We start from the raw sequence: 22,575 nt of genomic DNA on the forward strand, positions 1-22,575 counted from the left end.
AGATGTTGTGATGTGGGGAAAACAGGATCAAACTGGTTGATCAGAATTCAGACACGAAAGAAAAGACTGAACTTGATTTGGAGAATAACAGAAATTTCTGTCCCTGAGTCAAAAAACCTTGGGAACAGATTTACTAGTTTTTCATTCTTAAAAATAGAATTTAACTGTCACATCCTCACACCAGGATGGGTTTCAGTTCTGAAATCAAACGTGTCCTTGTTCACAATCAGTGTTCCATGGCGGTAATCAAAAGATGAAAATTTCACTTTTTGTCTCTTTTTCCCTGTTCATCTGGGTAATGCATTGCTTTTCCTTTGAGTGTGTTTTAAACTTTCGCTATTTCTTCATTTTCTTTAAAACCAAAGGCTTCACATTTTAAGATTAAGATGAGAAAGAAGAATCCCAGATCTCTTTTGATCACTGATATACTCTCAACCAATGTATTTCTAGGAGTATAAATGTCTCAATAATTTATTTATGAAACAGCAGCAAATCAACATGACCTCATCAGCGGACACTAACTAGTTGTGTTGTCTAGAAAGTGCTGACATGGTGCTACAGCTGTTGGTGTTTTCTCCTGATGAGTGGAGGGGAACAGAAATAGAATTTCTTGGCACTGATGGCCGTGTCTCCACACATGCAGTCAGTTCCTTCCACTACAGGAGAGGAAGTGCCGATCCACATGGCCCCAGGAAGATTAGATGCAGGGAGGGCTTTGGGAGGGAGAAGGTGGGAGGTGAGTGCTGGGAAGTGGGGTCAATGGAATCAACACGGATGACAAGACCGGAGTGACTTGGTGTGTCTTGGGTCACAGCTCTCAACTGGCTGACGGCCGTCAACAGTCAACAACTCCTACCAGAGGTGCTGCTCCTGTCCTCACTCAAAGCTGTTCCTTATCACTTGGTTGATGTTCTTCATTGCTTGTTTCAGCAGCTCATCAGACTGAATCCACTGCATGTCAGGCACTGCGGTAGACTCCAGAATCGCAGCCGTGAGCTAAAAAGACAAAAATATTAACGTCTGTCCTTGCAATCTGTTATTAGCATCTTGAAGCTGTCACCTTATGAAACAGGATATAATAATCTGATTTCCTGCATTTTTAGGTTACAATTAAGATTTGAGTTATGTTTTGCCTTCATTGTTGTTTTGTTCAGTGACTAAGTTGTGTCTGACTCTGCAGCCCTGAGGACGTAGCCTGCCAGGCTCCTTTGTTCTCCACTATCTCCCAGAGTTTGACCTCCTAAGAACCCCTAAATGATGACAGAATAAGCAGGATGTGTATTTCTCACTCAAGGGGTAGTATGTGTAGCTAGACCCTTGATGATTGGGCAGCATTCCATCCCCCGGGTGAGTTCTGTTTCTCAGGTGCTGTTTAGGACCCCTTGGAGAGAAGTTCTTTCTCTTCCTCTGGAAGCAGTATGGGATGCAAACTCAATTCTTGGGAATTTTGCAGCCATTTCATCACCATGAGGGAAACAGCAAAGATGAATCATGGGGTTGGTTAGCAAACCCTAGAGAAATCCAAACAATCATTGCCAGGGTACTGCTCAAACCATACTGTAAGAATAGTGTCCAATTCCTACAGTTAGACAGTTGTGTATTTTCTTTTAATGGATAGTGTTAGTATTAGTCACACAGTCGTGTCTGACTCTTTGTGACCCCATGGACTGTAGCCCACCAGACTCTTCTGTCCATGGAAGTCTCCAGGCAAGAATACTGGAGTGGGTTGCCATTTCCTTCTCCAATGGACAGTGGTCAGTGTCAAATCCCTGACCACATGGAATAGTAATTCAATCATTTCATTTTTATCTGCCCATGTTACAGCTTACTGAAATTTACTTCTCTTGCAATTATTTAAACTCATTTTATATGTTGGGTTAATAAGGATTATTAGGTTGCAGTTTTCAAAATAACAGAATATAGCAATGAAAAACATTTGAAGATTACTGATCTAGAAAGCATCACAAAACATCCATTCCAAAGCAAAGTTATCTGAAATTTGACCTTTTAAAATTTATTTGAATATCTTTGTCATTTTTCTCAAAGGAGTAATCAATGACAAATACCTTTCATGTTTCAATGGTGAAGTATGTATTATTTGGTTTAATTAACTAATAATTGCATCATAATTTCCAGGGATGATCTTTCCTGAAGCTATACCTCCAATGATATTTATTTTGTTGGATTTTTTAAAAATCCCCTCAGAATAAATGTTTTAATATTTTTTTTTCATTTATTTTTATTAGTTGGAGGCTATTTACTTTACAATATTGTAGTGGTTTTTGCCATACATTGACATGAATCAGCCATGGATTTGCATGTATTCCCCATCCCGATTCCCCCTCCCACCCCCCTCCCTACCCCATCCCTCTGGGTCTTCCCAGTGCACCAGCCCCGAGCACTTGTCTCATGCATCCAACCTGGGCTGGTGATCTGTTTCACCCTTGATAATATACATGTTTCGATGCTGTTCTCTCAAAACATAAATTGTGTGGTTCATACACATTTTAGAGCTTCCCTTGTGGCTCAAAGGGTAAAGAATCTGCCTGCAATTCAGGAGACCCAGTTTCAATCCCTGGATCTGGAAGGTCCCTTGGAGAAGGCAATGGCTACCCACTCCAATATTCTTACCTGGAGAATCCCATGGACAGAGGAGCCTGGCGAGCTACAGTCCATGGAATTGCGAAGTGTGGACACAACTGAGCAACTAACGCACACATACACACGTTTTAACAGAAACATATAGCATTTTAATAGAAACACACATATGCACATGTACTTAGAGATTTTAACTTTTAGGACCTTAGAATGAATTTGGAGTTCTTACTGTCTTAAATAATTTCAGCAAACATACAAAAGAAAATGAATTAATTTACAGTAGGTAGTAAAACTCTACAGTGTACAGTCCATAGATGTAACCATCTGGATGCCTGTGGAGAGAAGCAGAATATAGCTTTAACTGATATGTTCTGGTCTGAACAGATATTTCCAAACCCACCTGGAGGATGTGTCTCTGAAAATAACACAACGGTTCCAGGTGTAACATTAGAATTGTTAGCAACAAACTGCTATTCGCTAAAACTAATAAAGACAGAACGTTAGAAGTGTTTTATAGGGGAGAGAGCCATAATACACCCTCATTGAGAGGTACCCAACAAATATGTATAAGTGCAGCCACACTCACAATTATGTTAAGAAAAATGTATAAGTCCTGGAAGTAAAGCAAAAGGATGGGTATTTGTGTGTGTGTTTATGTGTGTGTATTAAAATCCTTTCACACATGAGAAAATCCTCCCTGGCAGTAAGTTTCAACATTCCTTCTCAGCTGAAATCTAAGAATAACATTTTCTCTATTGAGAGGCATTCTGTCCTGGTCACACCCCTGAACTGAAAAGCAATTCCGCCATTTACATGCCATCATCCTACCCTTTAACATGCAATGACCAGCTCCTGCCTGTTTCAAGTGTGACAACCAACCATTCAGCATCTTGTCCGTAAGTGCTACCCTTATTGTGTAAAAGCAAAAATCAGAGAGGAATCCGTAAGTTGGGGAAAGAAGAGGAGGAGAAAAATGATCACAAATAAAGATTTGCATTTGTTTTACACGTGGTTTTTTTGGTGGGTGGGGGGTAGGGCGGGGGGCATGCTCCCTAAGGCAGGAATGAGGTAAAGGGGACTGGGACAAAATGGTGATTTCACCCTGAACATACAAGTGGATTACCAAAAGCAGGTATTTCTCTTTATGAAGAAGTGAGAGGAAGCCAAAGAAGTTATATGCCAACTTCTGATATATTCAAATTTGACCTAATAAGCTGTGGATGCTTTAATTAATGTGGGATAAATTATACAAGACTAAATAAAACATCAAGGTAAGAAGTCAACATGGGAAGTATTTGTCTGAATGTTTTAAAATTTTTCTGATGAGATTAACAATCGACATAAGAAAGTCTGTTTTTATACAAAACTGGAAATCAGTGTAAATGGTGTCCTTTTTTAAAGCAGGTTTCTCAAGGGGCTCAATGGTAAAGAATCCACCTGTCAGTGCAGGAGATGCTGCTTTGGTTTCTGGGTCAGGAAAATTCCCTGGAAAAGGAAACTGCAACCCACTCCAGTATTCTTGCCTGGGAAATCCCATGGACAGAGGAGACTAGGGGGGCTACAGTTCATGGAGCTGCAAAAGGTCAGACACAACTTAACTACTAAACAACAACAACAACAAAGAATCATTTACTTTCAATGATTCTAATATTCTTGTTTCTCTCTGTTTCAGAATGCTGTCCCCAGTGCCTACTAGGATTAAATTAGATTTTTCCCTCAAATTAGGAAGTCTGTGTTATTAATTTCCAACAGATGAGTAAAACCAAACTAAATTGCAAAGTTTATTGCTTATTTTTGTTAACTCCCTTACCTGCTGGTGGCAATTATGATTTAGGGTTAGAGGCACATAGCAAAGAACTCCCATAAACTCAATAACCAGACAGCTCGGTTCTTGGAGTTAAACTTTGAAAAGGAATCTCCTCGTACATAATGTAATTTGCTTGACAACAAAGAGGGAATATTTTGTAACTGGACTCTCTAAAAAATACCTTTATGGCTTTGAGTAATATATGACTTCTTACCAGAGTAAAGCGAACTAGAAGTTTTAAAAAATTAATTCTAAGCTTTTCAATTTTCCCTTGAAGAAGAATTCTATTGCACTCCTGAATGTGCAGAATGTGGGAATCAACTGAAATAAAGAAGGTTTCCAGGGTGCTGAGACGCAACCTTGCACCGTATTTCATTGTCTGACCAAATATTTGGGGAGCAAATCAGAGCACAGACATGGGGCTAGAACTGTAAACAAACAACTGGTTATCTAAAACGCCAAGGCCTGCAGAGTTAAGCTTGGACTTTGCCAGAAACAGGCAGCAGGCTCCCCTACAAGAATCCGGATATCGGTCTGTTCTGGGGCCATAAATCCCATGAGCCTGATGTGCTGGGACATAGATTTCTCCAACAACATTCTTGCCTTTCTTACTCATGCCAGACACTGTGCTCTGCTTTCAACTGTCAGAGACCAGCACAGACGCTGATGGACAAGAGAGGCCCTCCCTGGTGTTTATCAGCCTCAGTGAGTTATGTGAGATGCTCTGCGTTCCTGAACATCCTTTTACGGTTATTATGGACATACAAGGTTCTAATTCTTAAGGGGCTTCAGAAACGCTGCCCCACACACCACTTTGGCATATTGGTCACTTTTGAGCTGGAGGTCTGGAGAACCAGCAGACACAGGAAGGGCTGTCTGACCTCCCATTTGCTTACCCAAAAGCAGGTCATCAAATTCCCATGAGAAGGGTGCCCTCCCTGGACCAGGAAGATCGGAATGTTCTTACTGATGCTGGAACGAACCTGTACAAGCCACTTCCTAAAATAAGACTGAATCATCCATTAGACTCCCCCCACATATCTCCCAGCCCCTGTCCCACAATTTATCACCCCCAATCCAAGCTTCTTCTCCTTGTCACCTCCCCACTGTTCCTCATTCTTTATATAACAGACATATCAGCTTTGGAAACGCAGAGCTTCTTCAGATCTTCATTTTTCTTCTGAACACTTCCCTGTGCACATAAAAGTATTCAACACAATTTGAATGCCTTTCTCCTGTTCCTCTGTCTTCTGTCCATGTGATCCATGGGTCAGTGGTGAGTCTAAGAGTGTGCAAGGGAGATTTTCCTCTTCTACGAGCTCACCTTGTCTTAAGGCTTCTTCAGAGGAGTCCTTCTTCCTCACATACTCCTGAAGCTTCTGTTTCTAACAGGGGATGACTGCAGGGCTCAGTGGATGGGGTTGGGTTGGGGACTTCCCTGTGCAAAGCTTCTCCTCTGACATCTAAATAAGACATGAGTAAACCTTGAAAGACATTGTCCATCCGGCCAAAAACATGCAGAATCTCCTTAAATATTTGTGGAGTAAATATCTATCACCCCATTAGTTTTTCACATGGAAAAACCAGCAGAGGTGGGACTTAGTCTGTGGGACTGACAAGCCATTGTGGGTCGGCTTTTCTTCTGTTTGCAGCTGACTAAAATGCTCATTTTAAAGTGAAAAAGAATTTTTCTGAAGTTATTTGCTGACTGTGCACAACTTGCATCTTCACAGTGATACAGTGCAATATAGTTGGATTTTTTTTAAACTAAAATTTAAAAAAAGAAAGAGCAAAGAGAAAATTGTACTTCTCTCTCTAGTGAAAAATGTAATTCTTCAGTAATAAGCCCTAAGTTGAAATGGATACAGAGGTGTGTGTATGTGTGTGTGTGTGTGTGTGTGTGTGTGTATCTCCAGTATCAACATGGTCATGATGGTTTAGTTGCTCAGTCATGTCGGACTCTTGCAACCCTACGGACTGTAGCCCACCAGGGTCCTCTGTCCATGGGATTCTCCAGACAAGAATACTGGAGTGGGTTGCCATTTCCTTCTCCAGGGGATCTTCCCAACCCAGAATCGAACCCGGGTCTCCTGCATTGCAGGCAGTTTCTTTACCAACTGAGCTATGAGGAAAGCCCAATATCAACATAACTAAAGGTTTTCTGGTCATTTTCTACTTAGATGTATGTCTATGAGACACATCACTCAATGCCTGTGTCAATAGACACTAAACCTTCACAGCAAGCAATGTATGAGACACTGGACACTGTGATAATGTGGAATAGATAATGCCCAGTTCACACTTATTAAGCTTATTATATAATACTTATTACTAAAGTAGAGAAATCCTATTATAGATGTTCACTTCAGTTCAGTCACTCAGTTGTGTCCAACTCTTTGCATCCCCATAGACTGCAGCATGCCAGGCTTCCCTGTCCATCACCAACTCCTGGAGCTTGTTCACACTCATGTCCATTCAGTCAGTGATGCCATCCAACCATCTCATCCTCTGTCATCCCCTTCTCCTCCCGCCTTCAATCTTTCCCAGCATCAGGGTCTTTTCTAATGAGTCAGTTCTTTGCATCAAGTGGCCAAAGTATTGGAGTTTCAGCTTCAGCATCAGTCCTTCCAATGAATATTCAGGACTGATCTCCTTTAGGATGGACTTGTTGGATCTCCTTGCAGTCAAAGGGACTCTCAAGAAACTTCTCCAACACCACAGTTCAAAAGCATCAATTCTGCAATGCTCAGCTTTCTTTATAGTTCAATTCTCACATCCATACATGACTACTAGAAAAACCATAGCTTTGACTAGATGGACCTTTGCTAGCAAAGTAATGTCTCTGCTTTTTAATATGCTGTCTACATTGGTCACAGCTTTTCTTCCAAGGAGCAAGCGTCTTTTAATTTCATGGCTGCAGTCATCATCTACAATTACTTTGGAGCCCATGAAAATAAAGTCTCTCATTGTTTCCATTGTTTCCCCATCTATTTGCCATGAAGTGATGGGACCAGATGCCACGATCTTAGTTTCCTGAATGATGAGTTTTAAGCCAACTTTTTCACTCTCCTCTTTCACTTTCATCAAGAGGTTCTTTAGTTCTTTGCTTTCTGCCATAAGGGTGGTGTCATCTGCATATATGAGGCTATTGATATTTCTCCTGACAATCTTGATTCCAGCTTGTGCTTCATCCAGCCCGGCATTTCTCATGATGTACTCTGCATAGAAGTTAAATAAGCAGGGTGACAATATACAGTCTTGATATACTCCTTTCCTGATTTAGAACCAGTCTGTTGTTCCATGTCCAGTTCTAACTATTGCTTCTTGACCTACATACATATTTCTCAGGAAACAGGTCAGGTGGTCTGGTATTCCATCTCTTGAAGAATTTTCCAGAGTTTGTTGTGATCCACACAGTCAAAGGCTTTGACATAGTCAATAAAGCAGAAGTAGATGTTTTTCTGTAACTCTCTTGCTTTTTCGATAATCCAATGGATGTTGGCAATTTGATCTCTGGTTCCTCTTCCTTTTTTAAATCCAGCTTGAACATCTGGAAGTTCACAGTTCGTGTATTATAGATGTTACATTGTTCCATCAGCAGCAGTACCTTGTAAGCTGTGAAGACAAAGCACTTTGACCTATGGCACCCAGCTAGCAAGCTGCAGAACACTTTGGATTAAAGGATTCCCCGAAAACAATGCCCACTGTATGTATCCATGGGGGTGGGGCGGTCACAGAGATTTATGTGTTCTTAGAGGACAGTCTGCGTCGGACTGTGAGATCATCATGGGCAGTGACTTTGAGGATTGGGAGGATTTTTCTAAGTTTTACTTTCTTTTAATTTTTATTGGAATAGAGTGTAGTTACAATGTTGTATTACTTTCTGCTGTATAGCACAGTTAATCAGTTATACATATACATACATCCACTATTTTTTAGATTCTATTCCCATATAGATAATTACAGAGTATTGAGTAGAGTTTCCTGTGCTCTAGACAATATAGATATTTATGCACTATATAGATTATAGTCTATAAAATTAAAATATAAGTATTTATAATATATATGACATGTTATATATTAGAATAAAATATATTACATATTATTGCATATTTCTATATAGTAGATACATTATTTGATCTATAATTATATATATTCTGTTTATTGTGATTATATCATATAATACAAATACTATATTATATAATATGCTATATAATTTATAATATTGTATATTATATATGTGATATATAATTTATATATCATGTGTATAATATAAATTGTACTATATATGTACATATACTGTACTATTTATATTATACATAATATACAGTAGTTATGTGTAATTGTCCACTATTACAGCGTGTTATGTAGACATATGACCATCGCTGTGAAGCAGATGGTCTTGGTCACTGCGCTGGAGCCCGTCTCTCCCCTGCCAGGGTTACTGGCTGCTCTACCTGCTGTGTAAGTCCCTCCCTGCACCCCCCGATGAACTGCTGCACCCCATCCCTCCCAGCCAGCCTGAGTCCTGGGATCTGATTTGTTTTACAGCCTCACAGTAGCTCTTGTCTCATTGCAGAGCAAGTTCAACTCTGGCTGTATTTGTTCAGGCTGATATCCTCTCGATACCAGCTGGCCGCACGGTCCCCACATTGCCACTCGTCCTACCCTGGTACCTACGGTCACTCTTCAGTCAGTCTGTCCAGAAAGACTGTCCAGCAAGGGCTAGCTTAATGAGTCAAATCCTAAGAACCATGAAAACCTTGATATTTGAAAAATGAATATGTTTTCAATAATCAATTCTAAACTGTACCCAGTCATGTTCGCCTACTGGTGAAAGTGGATGCAAATGTCTCTCATTAAGCTTAACGAGATGTGAAATAGGAGACAGAAGTTATGAGCATGAACACGCTCAGAGGAAAGATCCAGAGCCGTGAGAGCCCTGAGCCCGTGTCTCTCACCTGCCAGTCCTCACTGTCCGGCCTAGACGACCCCTCCGGTCCTCTGTCCTAGGTGACCAACTCCAGGGATGTACCACCCCCACCCAGGATTCTGCCCCTGAGAAAAAATTTCACCTAAAATAACACATTCGGGAGACCCTCTTCTCTGCTGAAAAGGATGAAGAATCTTACCTAAGGCATCTAAGCTTGTAATTCAGATGTCTTATTCTTTTCTTAAATGTGTCCAAAAATCTTACCCTTGATACGGAACTTATGTGAGCAGGGGGACCAATCATGAAAAAGAATGCCTCTCCACACATTTTTGCTGAGAAGTGGGCTGGGGCGGGGAGGCAGGGCGGGTTCGGGCTAACTCCACCAGCGAGGAGCAGAGCCTGGAGGAAGACAGCTCTAAAATAACAACCAGACTTTCCCTCTTCATTTAAACCTCCCTCACAGGCTGTTAACATTCCATGAAAGTGGCTGACATATTTGTAAAAATTACTGTATTTCTCAGCCTTGGGGGAGGCCCTGCCTGAGAAACAGCATGTGGGCTGCCTTTGAAATAAAACCTCAGACCCAGAGCAAGAAGACACTGTGCACCCAAGGAACCCAGGTCCCCACGGGGAAGTGCAATTTCCTGTCGGTCTCTCCACTTCCCGGGGAACCCAGGACCCCAGGGGCACAGGGGTCCCAGGCCGCTGGTCCATGGGGGCCCCTCACCTTGACATCTAACTGTAGTGTTTCTCTCCCTGAACCTGAGTCACCCAGCTTCTTCTCCTGATCCCTGAATTCTGCACTTCCCTCATCAGGTTGATCTTGAGAATTCCTGCCATCCCACCCTACTCCAGCTTCCTGGAGAAAGTGTTTTAGACACCTTTTATGGAGTAGAAGGAAGGAGAAAGCACAGGTCTTGGATGCCCTGTTTCTGAGCTCTGCAACCTTTAACCTTGGATGGAAAAGGGCCATGAGGAAGGGATGACCACAGCCTCCTGAAGTGACCGTGACTGGAACAACACCAGGGAGTGATTGGGCCATGTCTCCGGCCATGGACTCTGACCCATGGGCTGTAAATTCATCTGTGGGCACAGGGGGTGGGTCAGGGACCAGCCAGGTCAATGGGCCTCGTGTAAAGAGGATGGTGGAGAGCTCTGCACAGGACTTGTTTCAGAAACATGAGCTTTTAATATTCATTTGGCTCCTATTTCTTGAGTTCCCACCAGAGGTATGGCAGGGGCTTCAGAGATGAACTTATTTACAAAACAGAAATAGAGTCACAGATGTGGAAAACGAACTCATGGTTACCAGGGGTAAGGGAGTGGGAGGGATAAATTGGGAGATTGGGGTTGACATATACACACTACTGTATACAAAATGGGGGCTTCTCTGGTGGCCCAGATGGTAAAAATCTGCTTGCAATGCAGAAGACTCGGGTTTAATCACTGTGTTGGGAAGATTCCCTGGGGAAGGGAATGGCTACCCACTCCAGTATTCTTGCCTGGAGAAATACATGGACAGAGGAACCTTGCTGGCTACAGTCCTGGCGTCACAAAGAGTTGGACACAACTGAGCCTCTAACATGTTCACTTCACATGTAAAATAGATAATCAACAAGGACCTACTGTACAGAACAGGTAACCCTACTCAATACTCAATAATAACTTATATGGGAGAAAAGTAGATATACATATATGTATAACTGAGTCACTGTGCGGTACACCTGAAACTAATACATTATAAATTAACTGTACTCCAATAAAAATTTAAAAAAAGAAAAGAAATGAGAAACTTGTTGGTAGAGGGCAGACAGAGCAAGAAAAGTGCACAAGTAATGACTTGAGGAGGTGGCTGGAAGGTGCAAGAACACAGCATGCCAGGGAAACCAGACAAGCCCCATTCTTCCTCTAAAAGTAGCCACACGTGGAGAGTCCACACTCCAGGGACTGGCGCCTGATGAAGCATGTTAATTACTGAATGATGCAATTAATTTCCATTGTGCAAACAGCTATCTGTGTGATCTTTGTCTTGGACTCTTGGATGAAGCCTGGTTTCTCTTGCTCCTCAGAATTGAGGAAAAGTGACCAGCTCTAGATTCCCTGGTCACATTATGAGTCCAAGATTCCAAGGTGGCCTGAGCAATAATAATAGAAATCAAGGTGATTATCCCTGATCTAATTAAGTTGTGATTAGGGTGCAGTAACGTGAGGGGCTGCTGACTTCCGCTCTTAGGACTGGCTCTCTGGCATGGTTCTGAGTTTGGATCAGCACAGTGATTGCCAGACATTGTTTTTCTGCTCCATAGCGTTCAATTAATTGCATGAAACACTGACTCATCATTGGCCAGTGTCCTCATTCAGAAGAATGTCCATTAGAGTCAAGTCAACTAAAATTCATAATGGAATGGGTGCCCTGAAGCTTTCCTTTTAGAACAGAACATGTAGGAAATTGAGCCTGTTTTGCCCACTTGACTATTTTAGGGGTTTTATTTTGTTGGTTGGGGATAGTATATATATATATTCACTTGACATCTTGAGTACTTTTATGCTGTGATTTACCTGTGATCACTTTGGAATATCAAGGTGAAAAAGGATTCTATCTGAAAAATTAATTCTGGGAAAGAAAGAAATATCTTTCCCTCTGAGAACCTTTGGGGAAGGTAAAATTCGTCATGGTTGTGTGCTCAGTCACACAGTAATGTCCGCCTCTTTGCAACCCCGTGGACTGTAGCCCGCCAGGCTCCTCTGTCCATGGGATTCTCCAGGCAAGAATGCTAGAGTGGGTTGCCAGTTCCTTCTCCAGTGGATCTTCTCAACCCCGGGATTCAACTATGTCTCCTGCATTGGCAGGTGGGTTCTTCACCATCTGAGCAACCAGGATAGTCATTAAAAAATGCTAGCTTATTCATTATTGTCAAAACATGACATCAACCAAGACATCCTTCAAAAGGTGAATGGGTGCATAAACTGTGATTCATCCAATGGCTATTCAGCCAAAAACAGAAGTCTTGTATTTCTTCTAGTCTTAAGTCCTGCTTTTTTGAACATCGAGGTGTGTTGGTTATGCAGGAAATAAAATTTGAGTCCTTGCTGTGGATCCACAGACAACTGAAAGGTAATACCCAGCCTCTCCCCAACCCCTCTCATAGGTATATGTATATATTTACATATATTCATAGATACATATCTATCTATGTACATATACATGTACAAACATGTAATTTTATACACATACACACATCTCAGGGTTTTTCCACCTCAGCACTTCTGACATCACTTGGGGCCAGGTTATTAGCTGCTGAAGGGACCATCCTGACACTGTGGTACCCTTAGCAGCCTCCCTAGGCTCTGCCCACTAGATGCCCATAGCCCTCCCCACCCCCAGTTCCAACAACAGAAAACATTCCTAGTCATTACCAATATCTCCCAGGTTAGGGCGGACAAAATCCCCTGATTGAAAATTACTGATATATATACTTTTTTTTTCAAGAAATATACATAAAATGTAAAAAATGCTTTGTATCTTAAAAATAAATGAAAACATTCTTTGATTTCTATCACTGAACCAGCATTTGGAGCATAACAAAGAAAGCAGATTTAAAAACCACTTTGCCGTCTCATTCTGTACAGACCACACCATACCACAGTTGGCATGTCAGCCAGATCTTCCCAATTCTGAAATCACTGTTTGATCCATATTTCCATAAAATGAAGAGCTCCAAATAGAAAAAAAAAAAAAGAATATAGTTCTACCATTTATCTTCAGATTTCCTTCCAACTATTTTTGGAGCTTTGCCAAATAAACATGACTGCCTTGTGACTGCTTATTAGTGGACCACTTCACTTGTGTCTGGATATGAAGATAGAAAACATCACCTCAATCAAGAGACTTGTGACTGATTTTTAAATATCACAAAGCCACGTGGTTCCCATCCCTGCAGTTGGCCAAGCCGGTGGGGTAAATGTTGAGTAAGCCCTGGTGTGGGGGCTGTCAGGTCAGGGGTGCCCGCAGGGAGCAACCCCAGGGAGGTGGACCACAGCAAGCACCCTCCTCCTCAGCCCCCCGTGGACATTGCTAGCCATTTCTTCATCTCCCCTCTGGCTTGGTCACTGCCTGGGAACATGCTCCCCCTGAGGTAAAGCTCAATGAATCCAATGGTCTCATGAATGACTTCTGCCCTGCTGATGTCCACCTAAGCGGTGCAGAAACAGTCAAGGTCCAGTCTCATCACAAAAAATCTCAGCAGAGCTGACTTTGGACTTTTCCACCACTAAGTTCCCCCAAAGTCGAAGTCTCATTCCAACCAATAACCATTCAAAGGCTGTGATTTTCAGGACTGCCAAACAAGACTAATATTCTAGTGTCTAAAAATAAATGAACAAAAAATAACCAAGCACAACATCTTGGGTTATTTATCAATAACATCATTGAGCTCCAAAGCTCTAAGAAGTAACATTGACCAAAAGTGAGACGAAACGAAAGACCAAGTTTATTCTGAAAATAGGTAAGGTGTAGCTAACAGAACACATCCATACAGTTAAGCAGTCCATGACCTGAGGTGGGAGGCAGGCCATGCTCCTGTCAGATGGGGTTGCTGGTAACCGTGCCCTATAGGTGGATGTCCTGGATGGGCCTGGGGAGCTGCACAGAGAAGGATACCCCTGTGCTCAGAGCCCAGGGAGCCCGAGGTGAAGGTCACAAGGCAGCTGAGGGGAATTTGGGGAAACTGGAGTTGACCTGGCTTTTCCCAGAAGACTGCTATGCTTATCCCAAACCCCATCGCCTTCCAAGGCCCAACAAGGTAAGTCAGTATGAGAAATCTCAAACATCTTTTAATCTAGATTTCATTTTCCAAGCTTGGATAGACAGACATCAGGAAAATAGTTCCATGGGAGCAAACATGAATGGGCAGCTGCCAGGCGATGCTAACCCACGTGGGACGTTGACATGGCCATCGCATGGCATCTGGCCACCATCACTCAGCAGTCTCAGACTCAGGTAAATAGCTCCAAAGTCCAATGCTCCCAAAGGTCCCTCTGCCACCCCTTCCAGTCCCAAGTGGGATTTCTCCATGTTTAGCCATTGATTCAGAATTATTTACCCCACCCCAAGAAAATAATTTCTGTGGATGAATCTGGCCCTTAGCCCAACAGAGCGGGCCCTCTGGGTCCTGTCCTCAGGTGACATGTGAGGAGCCAGGGCAGGGGACTGTGGTCACTCCAAGGCCTGGAATGCTGCCCATCAGACCCTGCTTCCTTCAGGTCCAAGTGTGGATTCACTGTGTCCCCAGTCACCTGAATCATCCTTTGGTCTGACCCATTGACTTCAGCTAAGACGCAGAACATTGTGCACTGAGGACCCTTTCATTTGCCATAAAGTCCGTGATTTCTTCAAAGCCTGCATTGCGATACCTTTCTCCATAGCTTCATTTACTTAGAATTTGGAAAATGTGCACAGATGCCCAACTATTCGTCTGTCTTCATTTCACTCCTAGTCTCTAGCTTGACACACAGACACTCACATGCACACATACACACACACACACACACACACACATACACACCCCTTGCCTCCTCACTAGAGACCACATTCTGCTTCAGTTAAAAAGGCCCTGCACCTGTGTGTGTGAGAGTGTGTGTTTGTGTGCAGTAGTTACAATGCCTATCTGACAGTTCTGAGTATAAAAACCCACATATCAACACTGAGCTGATTCGATACTCACTCTGTACGAACACAGTGACAATGGCACCGGGATCAGATTCTGCCCTACTAAAAGAGAAAACATTTTTTTCAGAAAAAAATTAAGATTGTGAAAGTCACATATGCCAGGAAAATGTACATTTCACTCTTCTTACAACACTGATGGGAAATTCATTGCACCCTTTCATCTAAGACCAAAATGCTCAATGATCAGAACTGACATGAGTCATGATTCCTGCCATAGGCCGATGAGATGAAATGCACTCGTCGGCCCCAGGTTGATAGAAAGTGCAGCTTCAGTAACACACCAGCCCTCCAAATGACAGAGCCGTTTCATGGGTTTTAGAAAATAGGAGATGAGTCTGAAGTGCTAAAATCTTATCACCATCATTCCACCCATGCCTTCAGGCAACATTAAATGTGGAATTGTGATTTTTAAGAATAAAGACTTGGAACAGGCAGGAGGATTCTTTGCTCCTGGAGAAATGGGAGTCTTCAGGATATGGACCCTGCTGAGTTCTCCTCTGGGGCCATGGGCATTGGGTGAGATGAGGCACTGACCTTCCTGTCTGAGCTGCAGAGGTCTGCTAGCACTGACCACCCCCACTATTGATATGCATCAGCCCTGGGTTATTGACCTGAAGACGTGGGTTATGCAGGTCTGTGCTTTTGCCACAAATAAGTTACACAACTTTAGAGCCTCACCAAACCATTTTCTGCCTTCCCCGGCCAATAGGCATCATCATGCCTGACCTCTGTACTCACATAATTATTGTGGGGAAGATGTCAGTGATAGTAGAAATCGTGAACACACTGGTCTTCATTGAATCTTATTTTGGTCTCTAACCCTGATGCTGGGAAAGACTGAGGGCAGGAGAAGAAGGAAGCGACAAAGGATGAGGTGGTTAGAAACATCACTGACTCAATGGACATGAGTTGAGCTAACTCTGGGAATTGGTGAAGGACAGGGAAGCCTGGTGTGCTGCAGTCCATGGGGTCACAAAGAGTCGGACACAACCGAGTGACTAAACAATAACAACAGCCCTTGGAAGTGTTGAAACATTAGAGAAACTGAAGAAACAAACTCCAAAGAAAGAGACATATACCTATGAGAACTAGAAATTGAGATGAGCAGTTTATTTGGAAGTGGTAACTATAATAAATTAGAACACTTAATCATGTAACTGATATCTGTGTGCTCACTTTGAGCTAAGCCCAAAGAAAGGCAATGCCAAAGAACGTTCAAACTACCACACAATGGCACTCATCTCACATACTAGCAAAGTAATGCTCAAAATTCTCCAAGCCAGGCTTCAACAGTTCCTGAATCATGAATTTCCAGGTGTTCAAGTTGAATTTAGAAAAGGCAGAGGAACCAGAGATCAAATTGCCAACATCTGTTGCATTATTGAAAAAGTAAGAGAGTTACAAAAAAAATCTACTTCTGCTTTATTGACTATGCCAAAGCCTTTGACTGTGTGGATCACAACAAACTCTGGAAAATTCTTCAAGAGATGGGTATACCAGACCACCTGACCTTTCTCCTGAGAAATCTGTATATAGATCAAGATGCAATAGTTAGAACTGGACATGGAACAACAGACTGGTTCTAAATCAGGGAAGGAGTACATCAAGGCTGTATATTGTCACCCTGCTTATTTAACTTCTATGCAGAGTACATCATGAGAAATGCTGGACTGGATGAAGCACAAGCTGGAATCAAGATTGCTGGGAGAAATAGCAATAACCTTAGATATGTAGGTGACACCACACTTATGGCAGAAAGTGAAGAAAAACTAAAGAGCCTCTTGATGAAAGTGAAAGAGGAGAGTGAAAAAGTGGCTTAAAACTCAACATTCAGAAAACTAAGATCATGGCATCTGGTTCCATCCCTCCATGGCATATAGATGGGGAAACAATGGAAACAATGAGAGACTTTATTTCTCAGGGCTCCAAAATCACTGAAGATTGTGACTGCAGCCATGAAATTAAAAGACGCTTGCTCCTTGGAAGAAAAGCTATGACCAAAATAGACAACATATTAAAAAGCAGAGACATTACTCTGCCAACAAAAGTCCGTCTAGTCAAGGCTATGATTTGTCTAGTAGTCGTGTATGGATGTGAGAGTTGGACTATAAAGAAATCTGAGCACCAGAGAATTGATGCTTTTGAACTGTGGTGTTGGAGAAGATTCCTGACAGTCCCTTGGACTGCAAGGAGAGCCAACCAGTCCATCCTAAAGGAAATCAGTCCTGAATATTCTATTGGAAGGAATGATGCTGAAGCTGAAACTCCAATACTTTGGCTACCTCATGCTAAGAGTTGACTCGTTGGAAAAGACCCTGATGCTGGGAAAGATTGAAGGCAGGAGGAGAAGGGGATGACAGAGGATGAGATGGCTGGATGGCAGCACAGACTCAATGGACATAAGTTTGAGTAGGCTCCATCACCAGTAGTTGGTGATGGACAGGGAAGCCTGGCGTGCTGCAGTTATGGGGTCGCACAGAGTCAGACACAGCTGAGCAACTGAACTGAACTGAATTGAACTGGGCCACACAAAATCACAAAGCCTATATTCACTTACATGTTAAAGTTAAACATACACAGATCTGCTGGAGCACAGTGGTTAATTGATTATTTGTATGTTATCATATTTCATCACATTAAAGAAATTATCAAATTTAATGGATAGCATTACTTTCTATACCACACAAATCTTTAAGTGATCAGCACAGACCCACATTTGTCAAAATTTCTAAAAAATCAGAATGAACTTTTTCTCTTCTTTTTTTGTTATTTTTAGATGAGTCAATTATTTCTGAATGAGATAAATCCCATTTCTGCCAATTTTGACACTGTTTTCAACAATTGTCTGCTCTATAGAAGTTTCCTCTCTTGAAAACCACTGAAAATGAAATCACGGAGCCAGCCGTGCGCTCTGTTGTGGTCTCTCCGCGTCTTCCTCCTGAGCTGACTCAGAACCACCCCTAGTTCTCCCTTGGGTCTCCTGGACCCAACCCATTGCCTCATTTAACCATTTTCCCCATCACTTCTCTGGCTCACTTCCCCACTTGTAAGAAACGTTTTGTTTCCACATTTGCTAAATCCACACATGGCTATAAATTTGGCTCTGGTGGCTGAAAACAGCTGCAAGGTGAGCTGAAGATGAAGCAGGGGCTCCAGAGAGCAGCTGCTCAAACAGCCTCTCCTGCTATGACCTGAACTGGGAACAGGCCAGTGGTGTGGACCTGGAGATGTCCCACCATAGACAGAAAGGGCCGGAGTCAGGCCTCATTTCCAGCCTCACATGTGCCATAAAACGTGCCCTTTGCCAAGCAGTTTCTGCCTCTGCCAACTCAAGACAGGATGAACAGAAGCTGCCGGGGAAACCGAGGGGAAACCCCACAAGTGTTGGCCCCACGGAGCGAGTTTCTGTTGCTCCATCAGATGCCCTATCTCTCACTGCAGAGCGTGGTTTCCAAGAGCTGAGCAGAGTGCAGAGAGCAGGTGCTCTGCCACTGCTCCGGAGAGGCTATGCTGGGAGCCGGTTCCCATTACTGCTTCCCCAAAACAAAAATAGATGCTCTAGTCAGCCACAGACATTCAGTAATGACTCCAGCACCCTCAGCAGGTAACCATTGTGACACCTGAGTGCCATGCCAGAGGACACACCCACACCCCTCCTGCCAACACAGAAAGAGGGATGGAGGAAAAGAGGGAGGGAGGGAGGAAAGAAAGAAAAGAACAAAGAAAGCAAAGAGAAAAAATAACTGGCACCATATGAATAGAAAATATAAAAGTGACTGTAAGGAAATGCTCGAGGTGTGATACCCATTGCTGTGGCTCATTCTAACATGTGCAAACAGTTCACAATCTCTTAATACCTGTGTGCACATTTTTCAGCTCACTCCACATTCTTCTTAAATTTTGGTCAAGAGAGCTCTGCAAACATTCTTTCTGTTGCCTGCCAGTCTGCCCAGAGGTAAACCAGAGCAAGCCACACACACATGTATCACCAGCAGCCCGAGGTCCTAGACACTGACCCTGATGGCTGAGGCAAGAGACGCTTCAGGAACGTTTGGCCCCCTCGTGCTCAGAAGGTTTACTCACTGGGCAGAGCAGAGACGTGTCTGACATCAGGTCTGTGTGGCACCAGCAGTGACCAATGATGAATGATGATTGGAACATCGTGTGTAAAAGATTAGCAATAGACTTTTCTGTGTCAGAGCTGTCCAGGGTAGCAGCCGCCAGCTCTATGTGGCTACTGACATTCAGAAAATTAGAAATTAAATGGAAGTCAGCATTCAGTGCATCGACCACAGGTGAAGGGTTGCACGAGGCTCCCGACTGCCTCACCAGGCCTGGCAGAGGAAGTTGTGCCATCATGAAGTTTCCCTGGGACGCCCCAGTCACAACACTGACCACCTGGGTCCCCCGTGCCCTCGGGGCCACCATGGTACTGTCCAGCTTTGCATTCTCCCTCCTTCTTGCAGAAGGTCAACTTTTTTTTTTTTGTAACTTATCTCCATTTCATTTGTTATTTTGGCTCCTGCTTTTATCAAGACGACAGTTGTGGTGCTGTTTTAGGATAAGTGAAGATGCAGCCCTGCGAGGCATCAGAGCTCCCCTCCCCTGAGAACAGGGCAGAACACCAGGGTGGGCTGCTGTCCAGAATATCCTGACCTCACCTCACTTCCGACTCCTCGTGATTAATTGGTTTATTGATCTGTTGGAGTCTGGGGTTTGCTGGCTTGCTTGCATTTCAGAGCTAGTACTTTCTGAGCCCCTGGGGGTAAGTTCCAGATCACAAAAGTCATACTGAAGATTCTGGGATCTTTGAGTTGGGGCAGGATCTGTGGTGACTCCCACCTATTCAATTCAGTTCAGTTCAGTCACTCAATGGTGTCCAACTCTTTGCGACCCCATGAATCACAGCACGCCAGGCCTCCCTGTCCACCACCAGCTCCCAGAGTTTACTGAAACTCATGTCCATAGACTCAGTGATGCCATCCAGCCATCTCATCCTCTGCCATCCCGTTCTCCTCCTGCCCCCAATCCCTCTAAGCATCAGGGTCTTTTCCAATGAGTCAACTCTTAGCATGAGGTGGCCAAAGTATTGGAGTTTCAGCTTCAATATCAGTCCTTCCAGTGAACACCCAGGACTGATCTCCTTTAGGATGGACTGGTTGGATCTCCTTGCAGTCCAAGGGACTCTCAAGACCTGTTACTGAGATTTAAATAATTCCCTTCAATCAGCACTCACATTAGTCAAGATCTGTATTTTACACAATCAATCGCCACTCCTGTGAAGTGAGGGATTCCTTCCGACCTTTCAGTCCTACTGGAGAAGGTATGTTAAGTCCCACCTTCGCCCACCTGCATCACACTTATTTTTAACTTTCAAAGGAGCATTGCATCCATTATTCAAAGCCTCTTCCTGAAGATCTGGGACAGATTCTGCTCTGGATATCACCCTCAGAAGCTGTAATTTGCCGAGCCCCCAAGCAGAACTCTTTTCTGCTTTGTTACGGTTTTTATCCATCACTTCCATTCCCTGAATCAGCGAGAGGAATCATTATCACAGAGAATCGTGGGCATGACTGTATGGAGGAGTTGATGCTGGTCTTGAATTTGTGATGCCTTGTTTATTCTTCTAATCGCCTCAGTTTACATCCCATCTGCTGAGTTAGAGGAGTTTAGTTTCCTTCTTTCTATCAAGATTGAGTGATGAGTTGTGTGTCTCTGTGTGTCTGTGGACATGTACTTCAGTTTTCATTCACAACTTTGCAGGATAAAATGAACTTCATTGGTCCTCAAGGTATTTCTCCATTTTGCCACCTGTAAGAAAACATGATTCCATAATAGATGTCTGTTTATTTTTATCCCTGTGTGTGTGTGTTAATTGCTCAGTCATGTCTGACGCTTTGTGACCCTTTGGACTGTAGCCTGCCAGGTTCCTCTGTCCATGGAATTCTCCAGACAAGACTACTGGAGAGGGAATTCTCCAGGGGATCTTCCTGATCCAGGGATCGAACCCAAGTCTTCTGCATTCCAGGCAAGTTCTTCACCATCTGAGCCACCGGGGAAGCCCACTTTCATCCCTAAAAATATCCACCGTGGTATTAAAGCAGCAACAAGTTCATGGTGGCATCTGACAGCAGGAGTAGCTGATGGCAATGACTGTGGCCACAGCATCCTTTCCTCGCATCACTGTGCGATCTCTGTAGAAAGCCCGTGTCTCACTGATCCAAGGGCACCATGTGGACAAGGGCCATTTTCATCAAGTTCACAGAATCCCCAGTGCACAGCTTACAGCTCTCATCCATAGCAATAATTATGGTTTGCTTTTGAAATAGCCAATGCAAAAATGATTCTTCTTTAGTTGTTATTTTAGTTACTACTTCTATCAAAATGACAGTCATGCATGGGTTCTAACAATATAATCTAGTATTTTTTATGAATTTCACTTGGGAATGAATGCAGGGCTTTCAATAAAGGAAGAAGGACTTTTTAATGAAAGCTTTGGAAAAATAAATTGTTGAAAAGAATGTGAAGAGCACTGTAGACTGAGTTTATACTGATCTACCCAATAAATGTAACACCATTCAATAGCTTGTCTTTTAATTTTATCAATGGTTTTCTTTGCTGAGCAAGTATTTTTAAGTTTAATTAGGTCCCATTTGTGTATTTTTGCTTTTCTTTCCTTTGCCTGAGGAGACAGAATCAATTTCTGTCACAGTGTTCCACCTACGTTTTCTTCTAGGAGTTTCATGGTTTCCAGACTTACATTTGTCTTTAATCCATTTTGAGTTTATAGTTGTGTATGGTTTTAGAGAACAATCTAATTTCATTCTTTGACATGTAGTTGTAGAGTTTTCCCAGTGCTGCTTCTCTGTCTTTTCTCCATTGTATATTCTTGCCTCCTTGTCATAGATTAATTAATGGACAACCAGTGAATGGGTTTATTTCTGGGCTTTCTTTCCTATTCCATTGATCTATGTGTCTGTTCCATTCTAGTGCCATGCTGTTGTGATGACAGTAGTTTTGTGGGATTGTCTAAGTCAGGGTGTGAGGCTGGACCACACTGATTCCATCCTGTCAGCTCCATCTCAGGTCCCCTGTCCCACCCCTGCCCTGAGGTTTGCTCCCCCGATCCATCACCCCTCCCCAAATGAAAGGCCCTCCTCTGAGCAGACTGGTCAGTGTGGAAGCCCCCTAAGCTGTGCTTCCCTCCATGGACCAAAGCCCCCAGAGGATGGGGCCATGGCTTCTGCTTCTACACTGAGCCCTTGGTGCAGGACCACAACACACATCAGCATGTGACTCTTTGGGCTCAAAGCTGCATGAGATAAGAGTTGAGAGTCAAGAAAGGAACATTGACAGTGATGGGCAAAGAGAGGTAAAGAAGTAAAAATGACAAATACCTACTAGGGAAGAAATGCCTGTGAGACGGGTCTGGAGAGTAAGTGCCGGAAGCACAACAATCACATTCAAAAGGGACGTTCATATCCTCTTCCCAAGAAATCATGAGGAGTG

The 22,575-nt window shown here is 43.1% G+C and overlaps 1 long non-coding RNA gene across 5 annotated transcripts in view; it reads right to left on the reverse strand.

Annotated features, from left to right (window-relative positions):
- LOC122448464 overlaps nt 1–22,575 on the reverse strand; it is a 92,066-nt gene that overhangs the window by 11,998 nt on the left and 57,493 nt on the right. For 2 of the 5 annotated variants that reach the window (XR_006271619.1, XR_006271623.1), the window contains one exon: nt 504–996. This is a non-coding gene — a long non-coding RNA (uncharacterized LOC122448464). Of the gene's footprint in view, nt 1–503; nt 997–5,301; nt 5,405–15,061; nt 15,109–22,575 lie in introns of all 5 variants that reach the window. The other 3 variants (XR_006271622.1, XR_006271621.1, XR_006271620.1) reach the window with 3 other exon arrangements.

This window comes from Cervus canadensis, chromosome 10 (assembly GCF_019320065.1).
Source record: "Cervus canadensis isolate Bull #8, Minnesota chromosome 10, ASM1932006v1, whole genome shotgun sequence".
Classification (NCBI taxonomy): domain Eukaryota; kingdom Metazoa; phylum Chordata; class Mammalia; order Artiodactyla; family Cervidae; genus Cervus; species Cervus canadensis.